This window comes from Leptonychotes weddellii, chromosome 5 (genome assembly GCF_054177405.1).
Source record: "Leptonychotes weddellii isolate Sample4059 chromosome 5, ASM5417740v2, whole genome shotgun sequence".
Classification (NCBI taxonomy): domain Eukaryota; kingdom Metazoa; phylum Chordata; class Mammalia; order Carnivora; family Phocidae; genus Leptonychotes; species Leptonychotes weddellii.
The window spans coordinates 141,266,622-141,284,819 of NC_138373.1; the positions used below are offsets into that span (position 1 = coordinate 141,266,622).

Here is an 18,198-nt window from a genome sequence, read left to right on the forward strand (position 1 = left end):
TTGGATACCTGCCTTGTTTGGCCAGGAACTTTCCTTTCGAAGAGCTACCACTTCTCTCTCTGCATGGCCCTGGTTGGCTGTCAATCATGGGATTCAACCACCCTACTGTGGTGATTGGTTCAAGGATAAGTGAGAGACGACCTGAACAGAGCCAGTGTCTTCCCTGAGAAATTATGGATTCTGGAAAAGACAGTCTCTTTCTTCTCTTGGGATCATGAAATAAAATATAACGCTGGCTAGACCCATTTGATCTTACGGGGCAGATTCTACAGAAGAAGAGAATAAAATTTACATACACAAAATGAAGCAGTGGCAGGCTGCTGGGATAAACAGATCAATGGAGAGATGGAGTTAGTCCATGTGACATTTTTTTAGTCCATGCATCTAGCCATGTCTGAAATTAGTTAGATCATCTAAAAGTTCCTCCCTCTTACCCCCAAGCTAGTTTGAGCTGGGTTTCTGTCTCTCGCAATTGAGTTTTGACTAATGCACTCATGATTAAAGTACTTGGCCAGAATCTCAGGGATATTTTTCTTTGTGATTGTGGAAGCCATGTCAAGTCACTGAGGAGCCCCGGGTTCCTGGGCTATACATAGGGATGATAATACCCACATCAGGATTGGGGGGATTAAAGAGGGAACTAAGTAAGTACTTCACAGTGCCTGCCTCATATTAGGGAACTGATGAGCTCTAGACATGTGTACAAAAGTCTAGGGCATCTGCCAGCCTTCTGCCATTTGCTCTGTGCCCTTGAATTTTCTCTCACTCTGCCCAGACTAAGTCAAACTTTGCTGAGAACAGTGCTTGGTCAGGTAGTATTAATTTCTCACTGTCATCATATTGGTCATATTCTCTCCATTTGTCCTATAAATGCAGAAACACGAACAGAGCATTGAATATGTCTTGAGGGTATTCAGCGTTTGTTAGGTTATTATTGTTCCAGGTAAGGGAGAAGCCATGGGTGAGGCTAAGTGGAACTTAATTGCACTGACATTTTTGGCCGTAGGTACTTCCAGCAGAAGCTAAACCTGAGGCTGGGTGGAGGGGTGGCGGCGTGGAAGGGGGAGGGGCAGGGAGAAAAAAATGTTGGGGTTGGCTTTTGGGTTTTTTTTTTTTTTTTTGGCTCCCATTTGTATTTGTTTTGGTCTCATTTGTCCTCTTTCTGCAACAGTTTCCAGAAGGAAGTTTGTTCTTTCAGAGCCCACAATAGCCTTGTGTTTGTTGCTATCAAAGGGACAAGTGTCAAATAGTCTTTCAGAAAAATAAAGTTCCCAGAGAAGAAATCATGATGTTTCTGTAAGCACCTTCCCGACTCAGGCATATCACAGGGATTCTAGAATTGCAAAGATTCTCACAATTGCTACATTTTTCTTGGCTCTTGTTCTAAGTACTTTAGCAACCGCTAAGAAGGAGCCACCCCAAACAGGAACAAACAGGTGTCCTTGCTTACTTCAGACCTGGAAGATCAGTGGAGGTGACACAGAATTGCTGGCTGGGGCAGGCTGTCTCATGGCACGAATTTCTGCACATTCTATAGTGTGTCTGGAGTAGGGAGCAAGGGTGCAGCAGGGACCACTCATGCCTGAACAATCTACCTCATGTGGAGAGAATCTGCTGGGTGTGCTTTGTGGAAGTCAACCCATCCAGTTTGCCAACAACTTCCTGTATGTTTTGGGGTTGAGTGATGGTAAACTCAGGGTTGGAAGCAAATGATTTGACCATACCTCAGTTTCAAGGGTCCTGATTGAAGAGTAATCTTTTTTTTTTTGCTACTTGGATTTACTCACATAGAAAAAGTACCAGTGGCATGAGCCTGGCAGAACCTCTTTGCTCGAGGGGCTGTTAGATCCTCCTGGGAGGGAGTTGGTGCTAAGGACAGAGGTCCAGCACACAAATTCTGCCTGAGAAAAATGTCTCATTGGTCTGAGGCAGGAGTGGTTTGAAAATAGTGCATTTCACCTTCCAAGTGCTCCCAAGAGAGTCCTAGAGGAGAAGCTACAAGTAAAAACTCAAGAGCTGCTCTCACACATCCCTATGAGTGTCTGGAACACTGGTCAGCAAGGCTTTGGGCCATGCTTGGGGAAGGACCCACATGCACAGAAAGAACATTTCCTCTTTCTAGCAGAGTAGCTGTGAGCATCACAGTGAGACTTCAGGGTCAATGCAGGGAGCATGAAGGATGGTGGTAGCCTTGGTGGCCACCTGAAGGGAACTGAGTGCAGGTTTTGTGGGTCCCAATGCCTCCATGAGCCAAGACAGTCCGTGGCGTGATGGAGACAGTGCTCCAGGCGGATGCCAGAGGGAGTACTGCACTGGTCTTGGTGACTGAGACCTGGACAAAGACCTCTGTGAGGGGGGCTGAGATGGTGGGGGACAGGAGGAAGCGAAGAATCCTTTATTGATGAGCTCAGGAGTGTCCTTCCCCCAGTAATAAGGGAGACAGCGGAGTGGGACAGATGTAGAGAAATATGGTTTGTTAACAGTAAATGTAACCTGATTGTTACCCTTTTTCTCCCAGGAAGTGCTCTGGGATGGAGGAGAGAGGGGGACGTGGGTTCTATCTGTAATTTCAAGTTGACTTATTCCAGTGATAAACAGCTGGTGCCACAGAAGAGGAGAAATGATGCAGGGTTGTTGTACTTAATTGGCTGGGAAGCAGAATTTGGAGGAAGCCTGATTTGGTCTTGTGAAGATCAACTTGTGGCCTTCCCTTAATTCCCCCTGAGGACCCAGAGTCTAGAGGTAGATTTAGAAACGTCCAGGGATTTGTAAGCAAAGCTTCTTGAGAGAAGATTTGAGCCAAAGTACTAATAAGAGGAATGAGCACATCTAAATCAATGTCCGATTTGGGGGCAGCATCTACCCATTAGTCTCAATAGTGGAACAATTCCATAGCTGACAATAAAAGGAATCAAAGGGGAGGAAATAATACTCAGATGGCTCTAATACAGACTTTTTGGAAATACCATTTGGAAATACTATCTTGGATTGACTGTGTATCATCTATTATTCTCTAGTGAGACTACTTTGTACACAGAAGTGTAAATCCAGAGCATGATTGCTGAAGCCATCAAACCTAGTTTTCTGAGGGTTTTTTTTTTTTTTTTTTTTTTTAGTTCTTAGGAAATTCAGTGTGGCAGAGTACAAAGGACATTTACATTGTAATCATAACCTGGTTTGCTCTACTTCTACCAGCTTGTGTGCCCTTGAGGAGATCACGTGACACCGCTCAGATTCAGTTCTGTAGGACTGGAAAAATGTGGGTAATAACTGGCTGAGTTCCTGTTAGTGTATCAGAAACAAACAATTCTAAGTTTCAGCAGGAGTTATTAATACAGTATTACATTTATTGCGATCTGATTTTAACAAAGGGTGTATAAGCAAAAATAGCTCTAATGAGCACACGTTGCAGACTGAGCTGGCCCCTGAAATGAGGATGACAGGTGTTGACATCTGGAGCCTCAGGTTAGGTCTGCACTGCTTGCCCTTGCTTTTTTATTGATGGCAACTTTGGGGGATGCCGAAGACAAAGCCCAGCAACTCCTGAATCACAGCAGTTATGGTTTTAAATCGTTTGAACCTTGGTTTATCTACTGAGGTGAGATGGTTCAATATCTTAGAGAAAGGCCACTCTAAAACTCAGATTAGACATTAAGCTATAGAGGATTGTGATTATGTCACATCAAGCATCCAGAAAATACCAAACCTGATGGGGAAATGGAGTTGAGCTCTAGTTGCGCTGTTTCATTCCAGTTTCTACCCTTGATCACCCTTAAGGTCATCCTCCATGGCTGCACCTTGTAGCTGAGGCCCCACAAAATCTGGATCCACCCCTGAGTAAGATATGCAGCACATTATGAGGAGGAGGTGAAATTTATAAATGAGGATTAAAGGTTGAGAAGGGGGTTAGCTCCACAATACAGAGAGAGCAGAGCAACATTCCAGGCAAAGGGAAGAGTCAGTGTGAGCAAATGGATGGATGGATGGAGGGAGGGATACATACCCTTTGCTTAGAAATAAAGGTATCTCCTAAATATGGCTGGAGCTTATGCTACAAAATAGCTAATACTGACTCTTCTCCCACTGGAAGTATCATAGTGGCTAAAGGCACATCTATCATATGATTGGCAAGGCCCCAATTTGAATCCTGGCTGTGCTGATTACTCGTTACCTGTGGAGTCTAGAACTAGTTATTTCCTGCAACCCCCTAGGCCTCAAGTGTCACAGTTAAAAAAAATGAGGACATTAATATCTACCTCAAAGATTGTCCTAAGAATTAAACGAAATTTTGTAAGGCTGTTAGTGCAGTCCTTGGCATGTAGTAAGTTTTGGATAAATGTTAGCTTTAACCATCATCATCATCAACAGGTAATTTCCATCCAAGAAAAAGCAGTTACTGATTGCAATAGCCACCTGAACAACATGTAGCAAAGAGTAGAGTAAGCGAGGTCATCTTAAAACTAGAGATTTCCAAAGAAATACACAGGGATGTTATCTGAAGATCTTCACTGGACCAACCATAGACTCAGCCTGAGAGATCAGGCCTGGTTTGGGATGCTGGTTACTGAACAGGGCACAGTGAATCAGACACCATGCACGGTATGATAAATGCTGGGGTCTGTCCGGGCGGTACAGACAAGCAGAATGGATCATCTGGAAAGAGGTTCTAGGGATTGTGGTCCTTTGTAAGAGCTGTCACTCTGGACTATAATTTTTGCCCTCCATAGAGAGTAGCAGCATGTTCAAAAGAGATCAGTTGGAATACTGACTCCTGAGCTTACTGGCTCTGTAACCTTATTTACTGTTTTTTGTGTTTCTTCATCTTTAAAACGGTGATGCTCTACTTAACTCCCAAGGTTGCTCTGCTCATTGGACAAATGACCAAAAGCAACGGATACAGAGTTGCTATGATTAGGGCTGGTGGCGTTGTTACCCAAAGGCATCCAATTCTTTGACAACTTGCTTTTCTCAGAGAGCAGAAATGCCACCTGCCCGTAATAAATATTTCAGGGAAGCTGAATTATTTATTTATTATATACTTGGGTTTATACGGAAGGAAATTGGTTTCTTTAAAACAATAACATTGATTGGCTTAAATGGCAGAAACAGCACTCTCCCATCCTTATTTACAGACCCTGGACTGAGTTCAAGACACAGTGGCACATTATAGATGTACCTTCTGACCTGCAGACAAATATGAGGGTCAAAAGATCAGTTAAGTAACCTTAACTCGTGAGTGGCAGGGAAAATATTTCAGCTAAAACATTGATCTTGGTTCTGAAATGTAAGCCAGTGGAACTAAATAAGTTCATGTATTCATGGGCACTGGCATCACTTTCTGGCTTATATCCCAGCCTTGGGGACCTATGACTGATGGAAGGCAAAGAGAACCCAAGGATGGGAAAAGAGAGTAGATGGACACTTATTCAGCACCTATTCTGGACAGGCACCCCAGCTGGCTGTTTCATGAAGGTAGCTCACCTAATGTCTTTTAATCCCTGGGAGGTTAATTTCCTTATTTCTTGTCTTCAGGTAATACAACTGATCAGTGGCCAAGGTCGCAAAAACCAGAATCTGACTCAAAGACCAGTGTTCTTTGTCACCCCCAGCCTGACCATTCATTTAGTCAGTCAACAAACATCCATTGAGCTGCTTCTATATACTGGGCAATCGAGAAGCAAAGACACGCCAGGTAAGTTCTCTGCCCCCAAAGAGCTTACAGTCTAAGAGAGACAGACAAGTAAATCTACAATTACCATGCAGGGTGGAAAGGATGGGGTCAGAGGGAAATTTATGGTGAATCTTAATCTTTAGGACTTCTCACCTCTCACCCTCAAATTGTATAAGCTTCAGAACCCACTAAGCCTGGATTCAGCCCTTGGCAGGATAGAATGAGCACCACAGACATGGAGATAAAACATGTGTGTCAGCCAGGAAGGATCCCAGGAGCCGGCACATGAAATGAGACTGGAGTGAGAGAGGGATTTTAGCTACACCAAGAAGTGGAGGTCAGGTGTGGGATGGGCAAAGAGAATAGTTGACAGTATGTTAACTTATTCAGGAAGCCATGAGATGGACGGTTGTTGAGAAAGGTGTGTTGGCTGTGGGGGTGGCCAGCAGGGGATGGGGTGCTGGTGAGGGAGGGGCAGGTGAGATATTGGGCTAGTGTAGAAAAGGACTTTTATGCTAAATTCTATAGAACTTTAACTTTTATCCTTCAAGCTGGAAGGAACTATTGAAGGATTTTTAGGACTCCTTTTTTAGGATTATAATTTACAAGCATCCCCCTGGTAGGTAGGATGACCTGGAATTACGGTGACCAACTGTTACTCAGGACTTTGTTGGTTTTAGAATCGAGAGTTCTGCATCCTGGAAAACCCCTCAGTCCCAGGGAAACCAGAACAGTTGGTCACCCTACCTGGAGGAGGGTGGGCCCAAAGCAAGAGAAGGTGTTTTCAGTGATCTCCCCTGAACTCTAGAGTCTTCATGCATGCAGGTACTCACTTGGCAGCTCCACTTCTACGTCAAGTTGGCATCTCAAAATCAGTGTGTTTAACACCTCATGGCCTTTGAACTTGTTCCCTCTGCCAGAAATGCTGTTCCTCACATAACTCATGGTTCACCCGTTCACCTCCTTCAGGCCCTTACTCAGTCTTACTCTCCCAGTGAGGCTGTCCCTGAACCCTTACCCTTGCTGTTCCCTATCCCTATCCTTGCTTTGAATGTCACTCTTTGAGAGAGCATAGAAACTCTACATCCCCTTGCCCATATCTGGCTGTTTCTGAGTTACATCCTCTGAAAAACAGTGATCTAGTAAGATGTTTCTCTGAGTTCTGCGAGCAAATTAACTGAACCGAGGAGGGGGTTGTGGAAAACTCTGATTCATAGCCAGTTGATCAGAAGCACAGGTGACAACCTGGACTTGGCTGTTGGCATCTGAAGTGGAGGGGGCAGTCTTGTGGGACTGGGCTCTTAACCTGTGGATTCTGATGCTATCTCCTGGTAGATAGTGTCAGAATTGAACTGAATTGTAGGACACTCAGTTGGTGTCCAAGAATTGCTGAGTGGTATGGGGACTACCCCCCTGACCCCCCCCCTGCACTGGAATTGGGTGCAGAACCTTTAAATGCTCAAGCAACTATCTTGGCCCGTGATGTTTGATGCCATGTGCTAGGATGGCAGAATCACACATGCTCAGCTTCTTCTCCTAAATTCACCAATCACCTACATTACTTCTCCTCCCTTGGGGATCAGAGAAAAGCCAGGAATATGAGTCTAATGGAAGTTTTCCACATGGAAACATGAGGAATGGGAAATTGGTTTTACACAGCACAGTACTTTTTTAAATCTTAATTTTATTTTGTGAAACTAAAGTAACATAGTAAGTGTAAAGCTAGGACTCTGGTTCAGTTTAGCCTGACTCTAAAATCTGTGTGTTTAACCACTACAAAGACTGCATAGGTTACCATTACTAATAGTAGTATGCTGGTAGAGTTAACAACCAGCTGTGGGTGGGAGAGAGAACTGTTATTTTTAGTGTTTACCTATTTCCTTGGTGTAAATATTCCTATCAGGTCAGTTTTAAGCTACCAATTCTAAGCTACCAACAGTTCAACAACTGACTTGCAAAATTCCTGAAAATTTAACAGTCTGCCCTTGTGGGCCCATATGAGGCCACTCTGGAACACCTCTGAAATATACTTAGCTGAGCCTAAGAGGAATAGCTCCAGGAAAACAGCAAGATGTTTCCAGCTGTCCTTCAGATTTTATGGTTTTGGGTCTAATTAAGATAACAGTAGTCCAAAGCAAGTAGAACACCTGGTGGGCCCTCATGATGTTGGACAGATGATTAAAGAGTAATGGCTTGACTTATGACCTCTGAGGAACTACATAGGAGTGTCCTGGCTTCCCTGTTTCTTTTTGATGGGCAATCCATTTTCAGGGAGATCACAAGTACCAAGTGACTCTTCTGGTCAAAAAGAGTTTCAAATATTCCTCCTGTTGACAAAATGCTAAGAATGGCATCCTTTAAGAATGCATTGCTGGAGCTGAGGGATTTTAGTTCTGCAGAGAGAAGGAGGACCAGAGAGTGCTTGGGTGAGAGAGAGAGCACTCTGTTGTCACAAATCCACAGTTGACATCTTGCAAGTTGTGTTGGAGGGATGCAATGCTTCCTCCAGTAATCAATGGAGGGCTGTAGCTCAATGAGGGCTGTAATTTGAGCAAGTGCTGAGAGGAAAGACTAAGACTCTTTAATAAGTTGTCTGTGGTGACAAGGGCAAAGCAGGGCACGCAGATGAAGATCTGGACAAAACCGGCCCCGAGAAAGTTCTCTTACTTACCACATCCTTAGGAGGAAGGCTGGAAACTGTTATTGGAACCCACTGTACATCCTCTGTAGTGTGTGGATGGTGAGTTTATGCCATAGCTATAAATAGTTCTCCTAACAGAGTGGGCTCAATCACACTCGATAAATCATTTTGTTAACTACACAAATTCCTGAGTTGAAGAGGCTCTTCAACTTCATTGAATACAGATTCCAGATCTAGAGGCCTCTGCTCAAGGATTAGATGTTCTGCATGTGAATAAAACAAGGCCATCAGCCCCTCCCAGGATTCTAGCTCAACTGAGTTCTGCGTTACATAAGCAGGATGTTTTGACCTGTGTTCTCCTTCACATCCCTTTGCTCCCTAAGAGAATCTATTCCACGGCCCCAATGTTTTTGATCCAGCTCACTTGTTTTGAATCTGTTTTATTACTCCCGAGGTTGAATTGCAAATTTCAATTTTCTAGTGGTGGCATAGTGCTTGTCCAGTGACAGGATTGTAGACATCTTACATGGAGGTATTGCAGAATGAGGGTCTTGTCCTTCGGTCCCACCATGTCCCTATTCATGAGGCAATAATGCTCACCTATTAGTCCATGAACAAGCCTCAGAGGGACCATGAACTTCTAATTTGCATGGGTCATGTCCCTATGTCTGTTTTTGGGGGTAGTGGGTCTATCAGATTCTAAAAGTATTTTGTGACCCCTCCACCCCAAAGTAAGATCTGCTGAAATTGTCCCTACCTTTTGAAAAATGTGAGTATTTGACTTTGAATTATGTCTTTTTGATCCCCTCCCCATTGGCATTTTCTTAAACTTAAAAATGTGAGTTGTCATCTTCTGCATTTTGTCTACATGATCTTCCTGTCACTATCCTCCTCCTCCTCATTATTAATTTTATTTTAGGGCTTTTCAGAGAAGGCTCTTGAAAAGTAAGTAAACAGATAAATGGATGATATTGAAACTAGTATTTCTGATCTGAGCCATAGGGTATGTCATGTAAAAATATTTAAGTGTTAATGAGAAGTCACATTGCACTTTGGAAATCAGAGCAGGCATCTGTGAGTGGTGACTATGTGCTGGTTTCATGCTAACACTTGTTGTGGATTATCTCATGAATCTGGGAGTCCTTTGAAGTGGTTACTGTCCTTAACCTCATTTTATAGCTGAGGGAAGTGAAGCTTACAGAGTTAGAGTAACTTGCACAGGTCTTCAGCCTGGGTCTGTCTGGCTCCAAAGCCTAAACATTTAACCACTGCCCTGATTAGAGCTTTTTCTGCATCTAACGAGCATCCCCTTTCTTTTTCTAACTTTAGGCTATGAGGGTATGGATCACAAAAAGGAATCTTGAAACTATCAGGTAGGATATTTTTTTCCTTGCCAACTTCTTATTTTAAAACATTTCAGACTATAGAAAAGTTGTGAGACTCATACAGTGAACATCCACATATCCTTTATGTCAATTTACAAGTTTGTCAGCATATGCACATTGTGCTCTTTCTCTATACAGATAGATCTTTTCTTAACCATATGAAAATTCATAGCAGGTGTTATGACATCTCATTCCTAAATTCTTCAACATGCATTTCCTAAGAAAAAGGTCGTTCTACATTTATAGTACCATGATCACATATAAGAAAATGAATAATTATCTACCGTGTTCCAATATACAGTCTGTATTTAAATTTCTGTAGTTTTTCCTAAGAACATCTTTTATGCCTGTTTTCATTTCTTTTTTTTGATCCAGGATCCAATAGAGTTTTATGAATTGCATTTCCTTATGATGAGTCCCTAGTCTGTGTAAATCAGAATAGAACCTTTCTTCCCTCTGTTACTCCATAACATTGACATTTTAAGAGTCTGAGCCAATTGTGTTGTAATCTATCCCACATTATGCATTTGCTTTGTTCTTTCCTCATGATTAGATGCTGGTTAAGCATTTTTGGCTGGAAAGTGTCATAGGTGATGTTTTATTGCATCAGATCAGTAGGTACCTCATGCTACATTGTCCCACTATTGGTTGAATGAAGTTTGATCACTTGGATAGTGTGATGGTCACAGATCTTTTCATTGTTAAGGTTACTTTCCCCATGTAAATAATAATTTGTGATTATTTGAGATTTCATGAATGTTCTACTTCCCAACTATCTTTCATGCAATGGTTTTAGTATCTATTAATGATTTGCCTTAATCAATTAATATATGGAAGGGGACAAAACTATGGTTTTTTTTTTTCCTATTCTTTCTTCCACTTTCTTTTTTTTCCCTTTATTTTCTGACAGTATTCTTTTAAAAAAAAGCTTCCCCCTCCTCCTTTTTTGAGTATCACTATGGGATCATAATTTCTTAAAACTAGTTCAGTGCTTCTTTGTCCTTTTGACATAGCCTCATTAATCTTTGAGCACTTCCTTGACACCTGGCCTGAGATGTCTTGACATCACCTTTTATATTTCCTGCCCCAGACCTGGAACCATGTCCATAAGACACCCTGGTTTCCTTGAATGGGAAATGGCATTTACAAACGAAAAACTCAGTGTGAGGTATGCTCATTACTCCTGGGGTATCATTGCTTCTGGCCCTTTTTATAGATAAAGCTAGAAAAAATATTAAATAATGAATTCATAATGATTCCTCAATTGAAGTAGAAACCAACCCAAAACCATAATGCCCCACACCATATATGTATTTTCCTTATCCCACAGTGAAAACCTTGGTTTTCAACATCAATGTATTTACTTGTTTATACTGTCATAAACACAATAGCACAATAAACACAATATGGGTTCAGAAGCACAACAACCAATAACCCTGTTAATTATAAACCTACTAAGCTCAAGATGTCTTTGCAATTATTTTGATCTTAGAATATATTCTATTAAGAATGTATAATCTTAGTATTATATTTAAAAGTTACTTGAATTAATTTGTTATTCTATGTGGTGATCTTATTGTAGAAATACTTCTTTCTGTAGTCAATATTAAGGTTTACTTTTTATTTAGTTTTATGGTTTGACTATATAAAATATTTACACAGCTTAAAAGTTACGACTAGTAAAAAAGTTCTAATCAGAATAGTCTTGCTAGCACCCTTATTTCTTATACCCCACCAGCTGCCCCCTATGGGCCATTTTTTATTTATCCTTCCTGACTTTCTTTTTGCAAAAATAAGGAAATATATACATATACATTTTAATTTCCTCTTTCTTATACAAAACATCATACTATGAACACTCTTGTACTTTGCTTTTTATCACTTACCAGTATGTCCTGCAAATTACTCTATATCAGTTCACAGAAGTCTTCCTCATTCTTTTGGATGGCTGCATAGTATTGTATTGAGTGGATGTACCATAATTTACTTATAATGCCCTGTAGAGGGTATCTGGACTGTCCTTAATGTTTTGTTATTACAAATAATGTAATAATAAATAATGTGCACATATTTTTTGTATTTGTGAAGGTGTGTTTTTCAGGGTAAATTTCTAGCAGTGGGATTGATGGGTCAAAGGGTTAATGCATATATAATTTTGCTAGAAGATGCCAAATCCCCCCCCTTTTGGGGTGTACCATTTTTCTCTTTCACCATCAATATACAAAAGTTCTCTTTCTTCCCCATAGTCTTGCCCTAAGTATATTGTCTAGTCTTGAGTTTTTTGCCAACCAGATAGTTGAGAAATGGCATCTCAGTGTAATTTTAACTTGTATCTCTTTTACTGTGGGTAAAATTGAGCATTATTATATATTTAAAGACCAACTGTGTATCTTTTTCCATGAACTGCCTGCTCACATCTTTTACTATCTGGTAGGTTTTTAATGGATATCTTAGAAATCATCAAATTTTATTTATAATGTTGGAGTTTACAAAAGACTTTCATAAGTCATCTTATTTGATCCTAAAAGATTTTGAAAACCTCAGAAAGAATAAGGACAGCACTGGTGAAATAGAACAGTCTTGTTAATCTGGAAAATATGGGAGTCCCTGCAATTATACACATGAACTATCTTGTCTGATGCTGATAGAACCCTCAAGCAGAATGTTTCATGTAGAAGATTATTAATGCTGCCCGAGGGCTGCTTGTAACATCTGTATAATCATTTAATAAACATCCGAAGATGTCCAAAGTAGTCACACAAAGCTCCAATTGTTTTCTGCTTATAGTATGCCTAAAAGAAGCAGTGGGATGGAAAGGGGTTTGGCAGAGCGTCAGCTACACCTATGAAACATTACAGTCTGGTAGCTCGGTTCACTTGGCTGATTTTGTGGTTGGTTTTTGAATTTTTGCTTTTACTCTCCCTTTTATTCAGAAAGTAACTTGAACTCTCCTCAGTATCTATACTGGTTGCTAAATCCAGCAATTTTCCTTTCTTAAGAGGTTCCCTGCTGAAAGCTTTCCGTTTAGCAAAACGAACCACTAAATGCAAGAAGGGTTAAATTATTGGAATTATTGTTTGGCCAATGTAGACTGATCAACCCTGCCACACTGTGATCCAGAGAAAGATTTTTGGAAAACAAAGATCATTTTCCTCAGTTGGAATAAAACTGCTCTGCAAGGAATCAAATTGACCCTCTGTCAGCACGATCTTCTTAGGTAAAGAGAAAGATGAATGTGCTCTGTCCACAAATGAAGTTGGCCAAGCAAATTGGGGGTGTGGAAAAAGCCTCACTAGCTTCCCTGTTGATCTGAAAATCACCTTCTCGAAGAAGTAAGGTGAGACAGGGAGCACACATCTCTAGTTTATAAACCACTTTCACTCATGGGCAGGAAGAAAGATACAATATAGTGTCTCCATTAAGCTTACACTATCCTCAGAAATCATGCCAAAAATCAACACAGGGTTGGAAATGGAGGGAAATGGATGACTCAGGGTTTCTCATGAAGGATGTGAAACAACTACCCTCGGAAGCAGTCCCTTAACTAAAGCAGAGGTCAGAAATGACTAAACAGGGCGCCTCTGTGGCTCAGTCGATTAAGCGTCTGCCTTTGGCTCAGGTCATGATCCAGGGTCCCTCTGCACCTCCTTCCACTCGTTCTCTCAATCTCTCTCTCTCTCTCATATAAATAAATAAAATCTTAAAAAAAAAAGAAATGACTAAACATAGTTTCCATCTGAAGTTAAGCACCACAGGCAATGAAGTACTTGAGGCTCCCATATTTCTATAGAATAGGTTTGAAGGTTGCAAGGGTAAACACCAGGCCCTATAATAAATATGAGAGACAAGATAGTGCAGGTAGATTACAGGAGATTAAGAGCTGGGTGCAGGAGAGTTCAGATACTTGTAAACCAACCTGACTGAGGTATAATTCATAAATAATATGCACACAATTGAAGTGTACAGTTTCAAGAGTTTTGACAAATGTACATACCCATACCACCACCACTGTCAAGATATAGAATGTTTCCATCATCCCAGAAGTTTCCCTTTTTTCCCTTCTCATTCCTGGACCTAAGCAACCACTGACCTGCCTTCTGTACTATAGATTAAATTGAAATTTCCTGTGAGTTTCATGTAGATGGCATCATGTATTATTTACACTTTTGTGTCATGCTTCTTTCATTCAGCATAACATTTTGAGATCCACCCATGTTGTTGCTTGCAGTTCGTTCCTTTTCATTTACCCATTGTATGGGTATATGACAATTTGCTTATCCATTCACACATTGATTGACATTTGAGCTGTTTACAGTTTGGGACTATTATAAATAAGGTTGACGTGACCATTCACATACAAGTCTTTGTGTGGGCTTTTGTTTTCATTTATCTTGGATAAATACTAGAAGTGGAATTTCTGTGTCATGTGGTAAGCATATGTTCAACTTTGTAAGAAACCACTAGACTGTTCTTTGAAGTGTCTATAGCAGTCTACATTCCCACAAGCAATAACTAAGAGTTGAGTTATTCCACATCCTCATCAACACTTGGTATTGTTACTCTTTTAATTTTAGACATTCTAATGGTGACTTGATTTGCATTTCTCTATTAACTAATTATTTTAGGTTCTTTTCATGTGCTTATTGGCTATTTATATACGCCCTTTACATATTTTCTTAAAAAATGGAGGGTTGTTTGCCTTATTGTGGTTGTTAAGAGGTCTTTAGAGATATTTTTGATTTTTTGATACAAATTCTTTGTCATCTATTTGTATTGCTAATATTTTCTCCTAGCCTGTGTCTTGCACAGAGTGCTGTTGGTGGACAAAAACAAAACAAAACAAAACAAAAAAATCAGCACCCAAACAAGAGACAAGAAGAAACACTTAATGTAAGAGGAGGTGACTTTTGAATTCAGACTTGAAAGAAGAAAAGTTAGTGGGAGGGTGAGCCCACCATGGTGGAGCTTTCTCAAAGGCACCAAAAAATGACCCAACCTTACATTGGTTCTTTTCTTTCTCATAGATAATGCTCCAGTCTGGGCTGATATCATTAAATTAGTTGATACTAATACTTGAATCACTATTAAGGATATTCCTCCAAAGAGGTATTTGAAACTAATAATAACAATTTGCTTGCCAAATTACTTTCAGTTCACTCTTTTTTATAAGTCTAAAACTGATGGAATTATAGGGGGGAATTTTGGGGAAGGAAACTTCTGGTTTTGTCTGTAAATGTTTGTCAATAAATGTCTGTCAGTGAACTGAAGGATATGCCAAGACAACACGTAAGCCATTTCTTTCAACTTCCTTCAACATATAAGTGGCAAAATAACCATCCTTTGTAAGTGGTCATTGTCAAAGTACTAAAGCAATCTATCTATGAGTCACCTGGACAGACCATGGCCTTGATGGACAGTTGCTTCATTCCCTTTTCTGTAGCAGCAGCTGAAAATTTATGAGGTAAAGAAACACAATAATTCCTGGTCACAGAAACCGATAGATAATGGTGGTTGTTTCGTTGGGATAGTTGTTTTCTGTTGGTGTTTCCAGGAGGTGAGACAGCCCTTTCCTTCAAAACGATGGGGATTCCTGAGATAGATAATGGGTAAATAAGTGAATGAGTGGATGAAAGAATGGATGGATGAATAACTGGGCAGGCAGAGGGAGTTTTACCTGTCTATCTGTGAGAACAATAGATAAAGCAGAAGTGGAAAGAGTATGCATTGAATGGAAAAGAGTGAAAGGAGGAATCAAGAGATAATAGACCACTGTGGTGTGAATTAGGAAAAGCAGAAATAAAAGCACACAGAAGAAACTACCTGTAAGCAGAGGACTACATGCACCTTAAAATACACATAACTGGAGGGACTATGAAAGGGTAAGATTGTTGAGAGTTGGTTCAGTAATGGCCTTGCTGTACAGTTAGTTCATCAGAGGGTGATGAACAAGGTTGCAAGGCAGGAGAGAGGAACACCTTTGTTGGCTCCCTTCCCGCTATGCTCCACTCTCCTATATTCCACTGTCTCCTGGTCAAATGAAAGAAGATGAGATATTCATTATACTCAGTACAAGGTTTTGTTTTGTTTTATTGACATGTTCACATAATATGAAATCAACCCTTTTAAAGTGTAGAATTTGGTGGTTTTTAATATAGTCAGAGACTTTTGCAAACATCACCACTATCAAATTCCAGCACATCTTCATCACCCCCAAAAGAAACCCCAAACCCATGAGTAGTCACTCCCCATTCCTTCCTCTCTTCAAGCCCTTGGCAACCACTATCTACATAATTTTTTTAGAGCAGCCTTAAGTTTACAAAAAATATTGACAGGAAGATAAAGAGATTTCCCATATACTTCCTGCACCAACACATGTATAATCTCCCATGTTATCAACATCACGTACCAGAACGGAACATTTTTTACCAAGGATAAACCTATGTTGACACATCATAATCACCCAAAGTCCATGGTTTACATTAAGGTTTAGTCTTGGTGCTGCATATTCTATGGATTTGGACGCATAATGACATGTACTCATCATGGCAATATCATACAGAATATTTTTGTTTCTCTAAAAATCCTCTGTGCTGCCTATTTATCCTCTCGCCTTCCATCCCCCAATACACACCATCTACTTCCTGTCCCTATAGCTTTGTCTATACTGGGAATTTCATATAAATGGAATCAAGCATATGGCATTTTGTATCTCTCTCCTTTCACTTAGCATAATGTGTTTTTCCTTTTTTCATTAATAAATTTTATTTTTTAGAACAGTTTTAGTGTACAGAAAATTAAGCAGAAAATAGAGAATTCTTGTACCTTCTTTCCCCACTCTTTACACAGTTTCCCCATTGCTTTTTTTTTTTTTTTACCATCTTACCCATTTTTACATGTACAATTCAATAAAGTCAACTCTATCCCCACTGTTGTGCCAGGACAGTGGTTTTTTGAAAAAGGTAGGTGGAATGTAGTCTTTTTTTTTGAGAGAGAGAGAGAGAGAACGGAGTAGGGGAGAGGGAGAGGGAGAGCAGGCTCCACACCCAGCCAGAAGCCCGATGCAGGGCTAGACCTCACGACCCTGAGATCAAGACCTGAGCTAAAATCAAGAGTCAGATGCTCAACCAACTGAGTCACCCAGGAGCCCTGGAAAGTTGTCCTCTCAGCCAAGGAGAAAAAAGTTGTGCCCTCCCTAGAGCTGAGAACCTATGACTTTTATAAGACTCTCTTATTTTCATGTAGCACCCCAGAGGCAGCCCCACCTGGCTGGGGGTTCAGTTCCCCTTGCTAAGCTCCATGAAAGGCCTGAGGAGCTGTGGTGACTCTCCAAGTATATGCACGTTCCTCCCTGACCTTGTAGCATTGATTTGTTCTCCTCCACTTTAGTAAATATTTTAAGGCATTGAATTGGATTTTAAGATCAGAGGCTTATTTTTATCCTGAATAAAACTTAACTGAATTCATATTGAAAGGACTAAATGATTCAACTTTAAATACTCGTTGAGTGAGTTCTTCCTAAAGCCACTTCAATTGTTTATTTTTAATATATTTATCTCTTGGAGCACAGAGGCCACCTGTTCTGGAAATACTGATATTGATATAAGATCTGGAAAATTGATAATATTCTTAAACATTGGAGTTTCTGCACACATGGAAGGTAATTTGGGAAAAATTCCCATAGGACTAGATTACTTTTCTATGACTATGAAAGGATAAATTGAAGAAAAAGTATAAGGGCATGAAGATATTGTCTGCATTTTTAGTTTATCTATATCCAGTAGAAAAAAACACTGGAGTGGAAATAATAATTGCTACCATTTGTTGAGGGACTAGTGACCAGGTACTGTGTTAAGCATTTTTACATGTGTTTTCTCTTTTGAAACTCACAACAGTCTTATGAGTTAGATGATATTATCATTTTTTATTGAGATATATTTGACATAAAAAAAAGAGAAAGAGATATATTTGACATATAACATTGTGTAAGTTTAACATACTGGTTTGATACATTTATTTGAAATATGATTGGCACTGCAGCATTAGTTAATACCTCCATTGTATCAATAACTATCATTTCTTCCTAATGGTGGGAATAATTAAAGTTCTGGTCTCTTACTAAGTTTAATGTTTATAATACAGTTTTGTTGTCTATCATCATTGTACTGTGTATTAGATCTCCCAGACTTATTTGTGTTCCAATTGCAAGGAAGTACACTTAAACATGTCGTGACTTTTGCAGGTGAATTTAACTTCAAAGTGTTCAAGCACTCTGCTGACATGCGAGTTGGATCAAGTAAATTCTCATCCTGATCATGTGGCTCAATGTAACTTGGCCTCATTTTCCTCATCTGTAAAATGGGGTTATTGGATTATGTCCCTGATTCTTAACCTGTGGTTGCCTTGGAAATGTGCTGAACCATCCATTAGGGAACATGGTTGACTAACAGCCCCCAGTTACTCCCCCTGCGAACCTAAGGCCACACTTCTACGTGGTTTTTTGC

The 18,198-nt window shown here is 40.2% G+C and overlaps 1 long non-coding RNA gene across 1 annotated transcript; it reads left to right on the forward strand.

Annotated features, from left to right (window-relative positions):
* The first annotated feature begins 5,256 nt into the window (after positions 1 to 5,256).
* LOC145721452 (uncharacterized) lies at positions 5,257 to 16,741 on the forward strand. The gene is made up of 3 exons (XR_014145128.1): positions 5,257 to 5,692; positions 9,642 to 9,685; positions 16,732 to 16,741. It is a non-coding gene; the product is annotated as an uncharacterized LOC145721452 (long non-coding RNA).
* Positions 16,742 to 18,198: the final 1,457 nt, after the last annotated feature.